At 46.2% G+C, this 14447-nt stretch overlaps 1 long non-coding RNA gene across 2 annotated transcripts in view; it reads left to right on the top strand.

Moving 5' to 3' along the window:
- LOC116473132 (uncharacterized) overlaps window positions 1-2903 on the top strand; it is an 81653-nt gene extending 78750 nt beyond the window's left edge. For both annotated transcript variants that reach the window (XR_004249250.2, XR_009214580.1), the window contains one exon: window positions 2822-2903. This is a non-coding gene — a long non-coding RNA (uncharacterized LOC116473132). The remainder of the gene's footprint in view (window positions 1-2821) is intronic.
- The last annotated feature ends 11544 nt before the right edge of the window (window positions 2904-14447 follow it).

Here is a 14447-nt window from a genome sequence, read left to right as displayed (position 1 = left end):
CCACCCCTTAGTGCTCCTTCTCCTCACTCAGCTCCCAGTTCTTATGAGTGCTCACTGACCACCTGCAGCCCTGAGTGAGAAGCAGCCTTGAGTTTGTTCCACTCCCAAAGGGACTGACATTGTTTCTAGGCTAGGTCAGGTAGGAGGCCTTTGGCTGAGGAAATGCAGCACTGTGGCAAGCCCTGGAGCATAGAGCATCATGTGCTGAGGATACTGAACGGTCTTCAGCCTGGAACCCTTGAGCTGCACCACGGAATCAGAGTATTACATACAGAAAATAAGCCCCTTTTATGCGGCTGCCTGGGTGTTTCTCTGTCTCCTTCCGGCATTCCCCACCCCAAGGAAAATCCTAGGCATGTTCCATGTGCCTCTGGCTGGCTTCCACCCTGGGCACTGCAAGTTCTTCCTGAAAAACCACTCTCTGGTATTGTCAGGCCTCTGAGCCTAAGCTAAGCCATCATATCCCCTGTGACCTGCACATACACATCCAGATGGCCAGTTCCTGCCTTAACTGATGAAATCCCACCACAAAATAAGTGAAAATGGCCTGTTCCTGCCTTAACTGATGGCATTGTTTTGTGAAATTCCTTCTCCTGGCTCATCCTGGCTCAAAAGCTCCCCTACTGAGCACCTTGTGACCCCCACTCTGCCCACCAGAGAACAACCCCCCTTTGACTGTAATTTTCCTTTATCTATCGAAATCCTATAAAACGGCCCCCACCCTTATCTCCCTTCGATGACTCTCTTTTTGGACTCAGCCCACCTGCACCCAGGTGAAATAAACAGCTTTATTGCTCACAGAAAGCCTGTTTGGTGGTCTCTTCACATGGATGCGAGTGAAATTTGGTGCCGTGACTCAGATCGGGGGACCTCCCTTAGGAGATCAATCCCCTGTCCTCCTGCTCTTTGCTCCGTTAGAAAGGTCCACCTATGACCTCAGGTCCTCAGACCGCCCAGCCCAAGGAACATCTCACCAATTTTAAATTGGGTAAGCGGTCTCTTTTTACTCTCTTCTCCAACCACCCTCACTATCCCTCAACCTATTTCTCCTTTCAATCTTGTCACCACACTTCAATCTCTCCCTTCTCTTAATTTCAATTCCTTTCATTTTCTGGTAGAGACAAAGGGGACACATTTTATCTGTGGACCCAAAACTCCGGCACCGGTCCCGGACTGGGAAGGCAGGCTTCTCTTGGTGTTTAATCATGGCAGGGATGCCTCTCTGATTATTCACCCATGTTTCAGAGGTGTCAGACCACGCAAGGACGCCTGCCTTGGTCCTTCACCCTTAGCAGCAAGTCCTGCTTTTCTAGGGGAGGGGCAAGTACCCCAACCCCTTCTCTCCATGTCTCTACCCCTTCTCCGCTTTTCTGGAGGAGGGGCAAGAACCCCTCAACCCCTTCTCCTTCACCCTTAGTGGCAAGTCCTGCTTTTCTAGGGGACAAAAATCCCCAATCCCTTATTTCCGTGCCCTGACCTCTTACCTCTGTGCCCCATCCCTTATTTCCGCGCTCCGACCTCTTATATCTCTGTGCCCCGATCCCTTATTTCCGCACCCCAACCTCTTATATCTCTGCGCCTTGATCCCTTATTTCCATGCCCTGACCTCGTATCTCTGTGCCCTGACCCCTTTCCCACTTTTCTGGAAGGTAAGAGCCTCCGAACCGCTTCCCTCCATGTCTCTACTCTCCCTTTTCTTTAAACTTGCCTCCTTCACTATAGGCAAACTTTCACCCTCCATTCCTCCTTCTTCTCCCTTAGCCTGTGTTCTTAAGAACATAAAACCTCTTCAACTCTCGCCTAACCTAAAACCTAAATGCCTTATTTTCTTCTACAATGCCGTTTAACCCCAATACAAACTCGACAGTAGTTCTAAATAGCCAGAAAACGGCACTTTCAATTTCTCCATCCTACAAGACCTAAATAATTTTTGTCGAAAAATAGGCAAATGGTCTGAGGTGCCTGACGTCCAGGCATTCTTTTACACATCAGTCCCTCCCTAACCTGTGCCCAGTGCAACTCGTCCCAAATCTTCTTTCCCTCCCACCTGTCCCCTCAGTCCCAACCCCAAGTGTCGCTGAGTCTTTCTAATCTTCGTTTTCTATAGACCCATCTGACCTCTCCCCTCCTCCCCAGGCTGCTCCTCGCCAGGCCGAGCTAGGTCCCAATTCTTCCTCAGCCTCTGCTCCTCCACCCTATAATCTTTTTATCACCTCCCCTCCTCACACCTGGTCCAGTTTACAGTTTCATTCCGTGAGTAGCCCTCCCCTGCCTGCCCAGCAATTTCCTCTTAAAAAAGTGGCTGAAGCTAAAGGCATAGTCAAGGTTAATGCTCCTTTTTCTTTATCAGACCTCTCCCAAATCAGTAAGCATTTAGGCTCTTTCATCAAATATGAAAAACCCAGCCCAGTTCATGGCTCGTTTGGCAGCAACCCTGAGACGCTTTACAGCCCTAGACCCTAAAAGGTCAAAAGGCTGCCTTATTCTCAATATACATTTTATTACCCAATCTGCTCCCGACATTAAGTAAAACTCCAAAAATTAAATTCTGGCCCTCAAACCCCACAACAGGATTTAATTAACCTCACCTTCAAGGTGTACAATAATAGAAAAAAGTTGCAATTCCTTGCCTCCACTGTGAGACAAACCCCAGCCACATCTCCAGCACACAAGAACTTCCAAATGCCTAAACCGCAGTGGCCAGGCCTTCCTCCAGAACTGCCTCCCCCAGGAGCTTGCTACAAATGCCAGAAATCTGGCCACCAGGCCAAGGAATGCCTGCAGCCGAGGATTCCTCCTAAGCCGTGTCCCATCTGTGCAGGACCCCACTGGAAGTCGGATGGAAATCAGACTGTTCAACTCACCTGGCAGCCACTCCCAGAGCCCCTGGAACTGTGGCCCAAGGCTCTCTGACTGACTCCTTCCCAGATCTTCCTGGCTTAGTGGCTGAAGACTGACGCTGCCTGATCACCTCAGAAGCCCCGTAGACCATCATGGACGCCAAGCTTTAGGTAACTCTCACAGTGGAGGGTAAGTCCGTCCCCTTCTTAATCAATACGGAGTCTCCCCACTCCACATTACCTTCTTTTCAAGGGCCTGTTTCCCTTGCCTCCATAACTGTTGTGCGTATTGACGGCCAGGCTTCTAAACCTCTTAAAACTCCCCAACTCTGGTGCCAACCTAGACAATACTCTTTTAAGCACTTCTTTTTAGTTATCCCCACCTGCCCAGTTCCCTTATTAGGCTGAGACACTTTAACTAAATTATCTGCTTTCCTGACTATTCCTGGGCTATAGCCACACCTCATTGCCGCCTTTTCCCCCAGTTCAAAGCCTCCTTCACGTCCTCCCCTTGTATCTCCCCACCTTAACCCACAAGTATAAAACACCTCTACTCCCTCCTTAGCGACTGATCATGCACCCCTTACCATCCCATTAAAACCTAATCACTCTTACCCCGCCCAATGCCAATATCCCATCCCACAGCATGCTTTGAAAGGATTAAAACCTGTTATCACTCGCCTGTTACAGCATGGCCTTTTAAAGCCTATAAACTCTTCTTACCATTCCCCCATTTTACTTGTCCTAAAACCAGACAAGGCTTACAGGTTAGTTCACAATCTGCGCCTTATCAACCAAATTGTTTTGCCTATCCACCCCATGGTGCCAAACCCATATACTCTCCTATCCTCAATACCTCCCTCTACAACCCATTATTCTGTTCTGCATCTCAAACATGCTTTCTTTACTACTCCTTTGCACCCTTCATCCCAGCCTCTCTTTGCTTTCACTTAGACTGACCCTGACACCCATTAGGCTCAGCAAATTACCTGGGCTGTACTGCTGCAAGGCTTCACAGAGAGCCCCCATTACTTCAGTCAAGCCCAAATTTCATCCTCATCTGTTACCTATCTCAGTATAATTCTCATAAAAACACACGTGCTCTCCCTGCTGATCGTGTCCAATTAATCTCCCAAACTTCAATCCCTTACAAAACAACAACTCCTTTCCTTCCTAGGCATGGTTAGTGTGGTCAGAATTCTCACACAAGAGCCAGGACCGCACCCTGTAGCCTTTCTGTCCAAACAACTTGACCTTACTGTTTTAGCCTAGCCATCATGTCTCCGTGCAGCAGCTGCTGCTGCCCTAATACTTTTAGAGGCCCTCAAAATCACAAACTATGCTCAACTCACTCTCTACATTTCCCATAACTTCCAAAATCTATTTTCTTCCTCATACCTGACGCATATACTTTCTGCTCCCCGGCTCCTTCAGCTGTACTCACTCTTTGTTAAGTCCCACAATTACCATTGTTCCTGGCCCGGACTTCAATCTGGCCTCCCACATTATTCCTGATACCACACCTGACCCCCATGACTGTATCTCTCTGATCCACCTGACATTCACCCCATTTCCCCATATTTCCTTCTTTCCTGTTCCTCACCCTGATCACGCTTGACTTATTGATGGCAGTTCCACCAGGCCTAATTGCCACACACCAGCAAAGGCAGGCTATGCTGTATATAGTACAAGCCACTAGCCCGCCTCTTAGAACCTCTCATTTCCTTTCCATCGTGGAAATCTATCCTCAAGGAAATAACTTCTCAGTGTTCCATCTGCTATTCTACTACTCCTCAGGGATTATTCTGGCCCCCTCCCTTCCCTACACATCAAGGTCAAGGATTTGCCCCCACCCAGGACTGGCAAATTGGCTTTACTCAACATGCCCCAAGTCAGAAAACTAAAATACATCTTAGTCTGGGTAGACACTTTCACTGGATAGGCAGAGGCCTTTCCTACAAGGTCTGAAATGGCCACCGCAGTCATTTCTTCCCTTCTGTCAGACAGAATTCCTCAGTTTAGCCTTCCCACCTCTATACAGTCTGATAACAGACCAGCCTTTATTAGTCAAATCAGCCAAGCATTTTTTCAGGCTCTTAGTATTCAGTGAAACCTTTATATCCCTTACAGCCCTCAGTCTTCAGGAAAAGTAGAACAGACTAACAGTCTTTTAAAACCGTACCTCACCAAGCACAGCCACCAACTTAAAAAGAACTGGACAATACTTTTACCACTTTCCCTTCTCAGAAGTCAGACCTGTCCTCAGAATGCTACAAGGTACAGCCCATTTAAGCTCCTGCATAGACGCTCCTTTTTATTAGGCCCCAGTCTCATTCTAGACACCAGACCAACTTAGACTGTGCCCCAAAAATCCTGTCATCCTTACTATCTTCGGTCTAGTCATACTCCTATTCACCGTTCTCAACTACTCATACATGCCCTGCTCTTGTTTACACTGCCGGTTTACACTCTTTCTCCAAGCCATCACAGCTGATATCTCCTGGTGCTATCCCAAACTGCCACTCTTAACTCTTGAAGTAAATAATCTTTGCTGGCGGGACTATGCTGAATCTCCTTAGGCACTCTCTAATCAGATGTCCTAGGTCCTCCCAATTCTTAGACCTTTAATACCTGTTTTTCTCCTTCTCTTATTCCATTTAGTTTTTCAATTCATACAAAACCATATCCAGGCCATCATCAATAATTCTACACGACAAATGTTTCTTCTAACAACCCCACAATATCACCTCTTGTCACAAAATCTTCCTTCAGCTTAATCTCTCCCACTCTAAGTTCCCACGCCGCCCCAATTCCGCTTGAAGCAGCCCTGAGAAACATCGCCCATTATCTCTCCATACCACCCCCCAAAATTTTCACTGTCCCAACACTTCACCACCATTTTGTTTTATTTTTCTTATTAATATAAGAAGACAGGAATGTCAGGCCTCTGAGCCCAAGCTAAGCCATCATATCCCCTGTGACCTGCACGTACACATCCAGATGGCCAGTTCCTGCCTTAACTGATGACATCCCACCACAAAAGAAGTGAAAATGGCCTGTTCCTGCCTTAACTGATGACATTGTCTTGTGAAATTCCTTCTCCTGGCTCATCCTGGCTCAAAATCTCCCCTACTGAGCACCTTGTGACCCCCACTCTGCCCGCCAGAGAACAAATCCCCTTTGTCTGTAATTTTCCTTCATCTACCCAAATCCTATAAAACGGCCCCACCTTTATCTCCCTTCGCTGACTCTCTTTTCGGACTCAGCCCACCTGCACCCTGGTGAAATAAACAGCTTTATTGCTCACAGAAAGCCTGTTTGGTGGTCTCGTCACAGGGACGCGAGTGAAACTTATTGGCTGATTTCCACTGCTTTTTTGGGTGGTCTGACTCTGAAAGCTGTGCTGCATCAGCATCCCTTCCCTCCAGGGCAGAGGGCATGGAAGGGGCATCCCTCCTGGTGGTGAGTGCACAGTGGCTCTGTTTTGCCCCTCTCCACGGGAGCTCTGAGTGATACAGGAGCTAGAAAGAAATTATTTAGGCACGTAGAAAGGGCACCAGGGTCCTCGTGGAATTTCCCTTTTAACAAAAAGCAGCCCCCAATCATCTCTTTTCTAACAAAGAGCAGTCTGAAAAATCAAGCTGCAGACATAGATAAGCAAGCTGGCAACTTGCACGGGTGAATGCTGGCAGCTGTGCCAATGGAAAAGGGCTACCTGGAAGCCAGGTATGTTCAACATGGAGTCTCCACCTTCCCTTTTCTTTGTCACCACGTGTACATTAAAGAACAAGGTAACATGGCTCAGGCCAGGGAGAGAACCCAGCTGCATAAGAAAAGACTAGGGTGGGGAGGTCAGCTTCTTCCGCACTATGCAGACACACCTCTTCTGACCACTCTTTCGTGCCCTATGTAAATCAGACACTGTCTCCTCAAGCTTATCTACAAAATCTGCATTTCACCACGGAAGCGGCAACACATTTTCTCCATGACCCCTCTGCACAGAGAGCTCTTCTCTTTCTTTAGCCTATTTAACTTCCACTCTTAACCTAACTGCGGTGGGTCCGCATCCTAGATTTCCGTGGCCATGAGACAATGAATCTTGGGTATTTACCCCAGACAACAATGCCACTTCATGAGAGGGCACAAAGATGTCTGGACTGGGGATAGGGGTTTCCACTGGGTCTGGGCCCCAGTTTCAGAGGCCATGCCAGCCCCTCCCCTGCCAGCTGTCCCTCACTCATCCCTCCTTTCCTGCCCCCCTCTAGCCCTCATTTCATAAGGCCTAGTGATGCTATTTTTTTCCCACATGCCTATGCTCAGCTCAGTTCATACACACATGCAATTCCATTGATTAATCTCAGCCACTCACGGAGCGTATTCTGTGCCAGGCCCTGTGTCAGGCTGTCCCACTGCACAACTCCAGGGAGCATCATTACCCAAGATACAGTGCCAGTGGTGCCCCTGGCATTGTGGAAGCAGTGCCTCTGCTCTCTGCACTGGGTACAGGGGGAGAAGAAGCTCATGGGGCCCTTGCAGACCAGGAGAGGTGCTCTCTGTCCTCACAGTACGTGCCCCCCAACCATCAGGGCCAAGGCCTTGGGGTGCTTCCCTGTCAGATGGCACAGTGCTGGTGGGGGGTAGAAGGAGACCCTGTGTGGACAGGCTAAATGCTCAATTCCAAGAGGAAAGGATTGTTACGTAGGTAAGTAGGTCTGAGGAGGATGGTGACAGGAACCCAAGAGTGGAGAAATGAAAGGAAGGCAAATGAAGGAGAATGGTACACTCTAGCCACTGAAACCTCATCCCTGCCAGCCCTGGCCAACCCTTACCTGTGCAGCCCTCTGTAGCCTGGCCTGGATAAAACCTCCTGGGGCCCTAGCTCTCTGCCCCAGGCTCCTGGGCAGCAGCTTCCCAGGTGTGGAGCAGCTCCTGCTGGCCTCTGACAGTGCCAGGAGGGCTGTGAAGGTTATGGATGTGCCCTGGCTCCACTCCCAGGTGAGGCAGTTGGAAAGCCCAGAAGTCTCACTCCAGTCTATGGGGCCCAGGCCTCTGAGGGACAGCACTTGGCTTTGCTACCAGATTTCGTTCTGGAACAGAGAGGTCTGGGCTCAGAGTGCTCCAGGCCCCCAGGGTCAGAGGTGGGAGGAAAACCCCAGCTCAGGGCTGGGAGCTGTTGCTGCTGCTGGCAGCCCAGCTGCTACGTACCTGGGCAAACAGGTTTCTCAAGGCAGGAGGAGAGTACAGACTTGCAGCTGTAAGATGAGAAAGTCCTCGGGCTCTAATGTACAGCATGGTGACTGTGGTTAATAATACTGAATTGTTTATGTAAAAATTGCTAAGAGAGTGGATCATAAGTGTTCTCACCACACACACAATGGTAACTATGTGAAGTGATAGATGTATTAATTAACTTGATTGTGGTAATCATCTCACAATGTATACCTATATCAAGTCATCACACCATATACCTTAAGCAGATATAATTTTTATTTGTTCATTATGCCTCAATAAAGCTGAAAAAGTAAAAATAAAACAACGCATCCACACACAAAGACATGAGGAAAGCGTGGCTAATACTAGAGACATGGCCATCGTTTGGACCTTAGAAAGTAGGTCTTGGTGTTGAGTTACAGTTCATGCATGGGTGTGTCCAGCAGGTGCACACCCACGCATGCACACACCACCCCCCCCACACACACACACTATTGGTAGCTTGTCTGGGAAGGCACTATGCAGTAGTCATGAGTGCACACTGATGACCCCAGATAAGACTGTATGTCGCTGTGAGTCCCTGCTTCCTCATCTGTGAAGTGACGTCTGCAGTAGTTTCTAACGACCTTGGAACTCTCAAGTGTGATAGACTAAATTATCCATGAGGGCTCAAGTCTCAGGCTTTAAAAGTCAGGTGTGTGAATCTGAGCCTGGCCTGGGCAGGGCAGTCACAGGTGTGTGAGGCTGGCCAACTCATTTTCCCTCCCCAGCCTCAGCTTTTCTGTATGTGAAATGGGGACAGCAAGGCTTACCTCACACAGTCATCTTGAGGTATGAAGTGAGTGTGTAAAGCACAGACCCCTTGGCCTGGCACAGAAATGCTCAGCCAATAGGAGCTGGTGCTGGCCTTGTTATCATTCACAGGTGAATGCTTCTCCTGGCTCCACACTTGTGCTCACCCTGGAACACCAGGTCCAGCTACTTGGTGCTGACAAATCCCAGAGCCCCAAGAGGCCTCAAGTGGGGGTGGCTTCTGCCTGAGTCTGCAGCTCACCTTGTCACATCCTCTACAGAAAGTAGAGACTGCAGTTACCCCAACAAGGCTCTGGGGAGCTCTTCAACCAGCAACTGGTCCTCACCGGGAGGAAAAAAAATAGGCCACAGGTTCCCTAAGGCCTCCATAGGAATTGAGTCAAGGAGATTCACAGGAGCCTAGGATTAGCAATTGGAGGCAGAGCCTGGGATCTGGAGCCACAGCTTCTGCCACCATTCCCATCCATCCCAGACATCATGCCTTTTCCTAGATCCTGGGTCCTATGGCACCCCACAGTTGCCCATGCTTCCCTCATTACCACACCACTCAATTGTGTCATGATTGCTCATCTGTTTCCCTTGCTAGTGGTGGGCCCGTGGGAGGCAGGAGTTTTACCAGATTCATTTCTGTTCCTGGCATGTGGCCCAGGGCCTAACACACAGTGATGCTCATTGTTTCATCACATAAATGAATGAATGAATATTACATTAATTTCCTCCTTTCCCCTGAAAGCTCTCTATAAAGTATAAAGCTGTAATTCAATGTAAATATTGTCATTAGCAGAACCATATATATCAGCTGTGATTAATCTGGCTATAATACATGCCCAAGTTAAGAGTAGCTTAAGCAGGAAAGATTTTTTTTTTTCATGTAAGTCTGGAGATAGATAGAATAGGACTGGTAGGATAAGTCACAATTTTTAAAGCTGCACAGCCCCTTTTATCTTTCTTCTCTACCATATTCCATCTCATTGTTAACATGGCTGCTCAAGCTCCAGCCATTGCCTCAGTATTCCAGAGCATACTTCCTAGAATTGCACATAACCTTTCCACTATTATTCTGTTGCTCAGAACTTAGTCATATGGTCTTATCCAGCTGCGAAGCAGGATGGGAAATACTGTCATTATTTTGGGTGATCTTGTGCCCTGTTCAAGAATCTGAAATTTTAAAAATCAGGAACAGAGAATGGTGCTGGAGGATCCCAGGAGTCCCAGCCATACCACCCTTTATAGTCTAAACGACACACCACATTCTTATCTTCACCTACTAGCCCTGTGTGGTAATTAGGGATAAGGGATTCCTTAGAAACTGAGGGGGAGTCAGGCAGTTTCTCAGGGTCTCAGTGAGTTTATGGGAAGACTGAGATGCACCCCCAAGGCTCCCAGCTACAGGGCTGTGCTCTTTTCTTTTCATCATCTCATGCCAGGGCTTCTTGGGAATGGTGGAGGTTGAGCTCCTTCCTCACAATTCCGTCAACAAACATTTCACGACTATCTGCCGTGTGTGCAATAGCCACTTGGGACTCAGAAATGAACCAGGCCTAATCTCTTTCAGTGACCTCATGGTCTGACTTGGAAGGTGGCTGACCCTTAAACAACTGCTTATAATGTAGTGTTATAAACGATGTGAATGTTGTAAGTATAGATGGCTCCCTGGGCTCAGAGGATGGGAAACTAACCCTTCATGGTGTGCAAGATACGGTCTTAGGTTCCTTCCAACTCCAGTATTCTATCTGAGACAGAAGATGGGTCTGGAGAATTTGGGCTGAGTTCAAGACCTTAAAAGAAAGCCATTCCTGTTTCTATTTGATGTGGTAATTATAACACCGAGGCTCAGAGAGTTCCAGTCACTTGTCCAAGGTCAGACAGCAAGCAAGTGGCAGGGCAAGACTTAAACACAGGTCTCCGACTTCCAGGCCCGTGTCTTCTCCTTTAACACACTTTGGTATCAGTTATTTGGGTCAGCTTGAACATACATATTAAGTCTCCAAAATGTTCATAAGTTTTTAGTTAGTTATTTCCACTGTAGAAACTTATTCTATGAAAATCATCATGTATTACAATTTTACTCAGATTTAACACCAGGTCCAGCTACTTGGTCCGACAAATCCCAGAGCGCTGAGAGGCCCCAGGTGGGGCTAGGGGTGGCTTCATGTTAAAAATAAAAACAATTTAAATGTTCAATTATAAGGGAATTTTTGTATAACGTAGTGAACAACTTTGTAGTTCCCAGACCAGCAAGATCAGCATTATTGGGCAAATTGTTAGAAATGCAGATTCTTGTCCTACCTGATACTTCTTGATTCAGAAACTCTGGGAGTGAGGCTCAGAATTCCTGAAGCCCTCAAGGTAATTTTGATACCTGCTAGAGTTTGAGAATCTTGATGGAATGGGATATTACACAGGCAGTTAGTGTTTTCAAAGAAGGCTTAACATGAAAAAGTGCTTATAATATTAAGTAAATAAAAAGAGAAAAAATGGTTTGTGTTTAGTGTGTTAATTTGTGAATTACAGATAGTATGATTTCCATTTGTAAATATGTGAGTACATACCATATATTTGTAAAATCAAAACCATTCATATATGTGCATATATACATTCACACATATGTACTAGCAGAAAAAGTGCTATTCTCAATAGATCAAAGAGGGTAATTTTGAATTACTCCTTCTTTGCACCTTTATGTATTTTTCCAGATTGTCTTCTCTGATGACGCATTTTTTATTATCAATAAATATCTTGCCTACAAAAAAAAGGCTTTTTCAGAATATCAAGTACAAAAGATGACCACAGTGGGGAGGAGTAGAGCACACTTTAACATCTCCCATCCCACCTGCCTTCTGGGCCATGAGGCAGACCACTAGGTACCTGTCCTTTCTCCACTCCCTTCTACCCCATCTCATTCTCCATGTAAGGCTAACTTCCATATACAATATTTGTAGATAGCCAAGGAATTCATTGGGCTTTTCGTTTTGCAGCAAGATGTTGAACATTCTCTGAGACGTTCCTGGCAAGTAGGAGCCGATGTATGAGAAAAATCTCTGACCCTATCTGAATTTTTATTTATTCTCTACCTTGTTCTGAATTTTCTTAAGTTCTCTGTGTAACTCTCCCAATCTTTCTCTCTCTCTGAAAATCCACAAGTATCTACATCTCTGAAACTTTTGTAAACATTCTCTGGAACACTGTGATAATATCTCTGAAATATCATGAAACTGGCTAAAATGTTATGGCTTTCTCTTTAAACTCTCTCTGAATGTCAGGACTCTTGGTCCATCTGTCCATCGCAGCCCATTATCATACAGCAAATGGGTGTCGGGCAAAGGAAGCTGCTATTTGTGACAAACACTCCCTTCCAGCTCACTAGCTCATCTCTCTTAGGAATTTGCTCACTTCCCAGTTCTGGGCTACACCTTTCTTGGTTCAGAAGAAGGTGGAGATCAAATCCCTTTCCTCCAGTGAATTTCCAGCTAGATCTGGGAACAGAGAAAGCTGGGCATTTGGGGAGTCAGATCTAGGTTTGATTTTCCACTCCTTGTCTTACTATTTGTATGACCTTGAGCAAATGGCTTTCCTCAAAGTCTCTCTTTCCTAATCCAGTGAAAACAATGATGGGTACTACGTGACTTTTGTGAGGATTGGGGGTGACAGTTCACGTGCCACTGCTACATGCTTATGGTCAGTAATAGATGAGTCAAGTGTAAAATGCCTGGGTAAACACCAACAACCCTCATGACTTTCATTGAGACAGGAGTTCAGAGCATGGAGAGATCTGTGTGTGTTTCATAAGCCCTTGCCATGGAGAGGCAGTAACTCAGAAAGTTCATTGCATTTAGGAAGTTGCTTTGTGTCTCCTCTGCGGCTTTTTGTGGGATGGTGGATCTGTAAGAATTATTTGCACATTGAATGTGCAATATCAAGAGCTGGGCACAAGGTGGCGCAATGGGGCAGGTTTCAGCATCTTTCAGAGGCGTTCCCATTCAGGGATGAGGAGTGAAGCATTAGTGGTATTTCCATATACTATTTCATGTGTGACCCCATCTGCCTGCAGTGTTATCATCAGATGGGGATTTTCTGGGCAGCTGGAAGTCTGAGCTATTGCTGAACAGTACGTCATTGCATTTAGAATTTAGACCAGTGTGGTTTAATAGAATTTTCCACGATGATGAAAATGTTCTATGTCTGTGCTGTCTAAAATCTTAGTCATTAACCACATGTGGCTGCTGAGCACTTAAAGTGTAGCCAGTGTGGCCAAGGAACACGATTTTAAAGTTAATTTATTTTTAATTTTAAATATAAATAACCACGCACATGGTTTCTGAATTGTACAACAGAGAATTCTAGATAATGTCAGTTTTTCTAGTAATAAATGCTCTCCATCCCAGCCCCTTTTTGAGGTTGGGCTTCTAAAGATTAATTAGATTGTCTCCCAAGTTTCTCACAGTGGAGGAGGGGAGGAAGTGCAGGAGGAAGCAAAAATGAATTTATAAACACTATAATAAAAGTGAGCCTGATTACAGCAAGAGATCAAAATAAATAATACCGATAGTTGCTTTTTAGCTTTGAGTGCTAGCCAGGTGCAAAACACCTTAAAATGTGATTTAATCCTCAAATAATTCCTACGAGATTTTGTAGCTGAAGAAACCAAGGCTCAGAGTGCCCAAATGGTTTGCTATTTGTGGCAGAGAATTTAGATGCCAATCTAGGTGAGCCTCGGACTCTAAAACCTTCCTACGATGCTGATGTGAGGCTTTAAGGAAGAATACATCTCATCGAGTGGGAATACTATTGAAAGCTTTCTAAAGAGGGTTGGGTTTGAGCTAGGCAGGAAGAATAAATGGGGTTTTGTTAAAAAAAGAAGAGAATATAGGGTCCAAGCAGAGGGGCAGTGTCAGTCAATGAGTAAGAAATGCTGGGAGCATGTTCAACACATTATCATGGTATTTAACCAGAATTTGAGGAGGGACACGTCTCTCCTTTGTAGCGGGCTTGGCTGGTTCCAAGAAGAGGCGATTGGTGCCTGACTATAGAGAATCTGTATTTGTAGGAAAATCGAGAGAGCCTGGTCTGCAGAAGAGTATCACTGAAACCACTAGTCTGGGAGAAAGATTATGGTGCCCCCATAGGAACTGGAGGGCTGCAGAGCCAAGAAAGGAGGGGCAGGAGGGGCAGAAGGGAATGGGGCTCCCTTTGAGATGGGTAAATAAATGGAGTGTAAACATACACCCATGTATGCTTGAATGTCAAGGGAGACTCATAGGTTATTAAAGGATCCACTGTGACTACTTGGAGGAAGAAACAGGGAGTGACAGAAGCCAGTGGGTCTCGCTGAGACTAAGTCATGTGAGACATGCCTTACTGCTTTACCTGTGTTTCTAAGATTAATTGATTAACAGATCTAAGAGAATCGATTGACCAATCAATTAAGTAGTTCTTAGGCATCAATTATGTGATGGGCCCAGCAGACAAAGCTTTTCATGTTGGTGTTTCAAAAGGACATTTTCCAAAAACCTCTTGAGGGAAATAGGGAGAAATGCATGTTTGATGACTGCAGTAGCCGATGCTACCATGGCAATGTGGAGG

The sequence above is a fragment of the Hylobates moloch genome, unplaced genomic scaffold, assembly GCF_009828535.3.
Source record: "Hylobates moloch isolate HMO894 unplaced genomic scaffold, HMol_V3 SCAFFOLD_8, whole genome shotgun sequence".
NCBI lineage: Eukaryota > Metazoa > Chordata > Mammalia > Primates > Hylobatidae > Hylobates > Hylobates moloch.
Note: the sequence above shows the minus strand (reverse complement) of the source record. Positions and strands in the feature narration are given on the sequence as shown.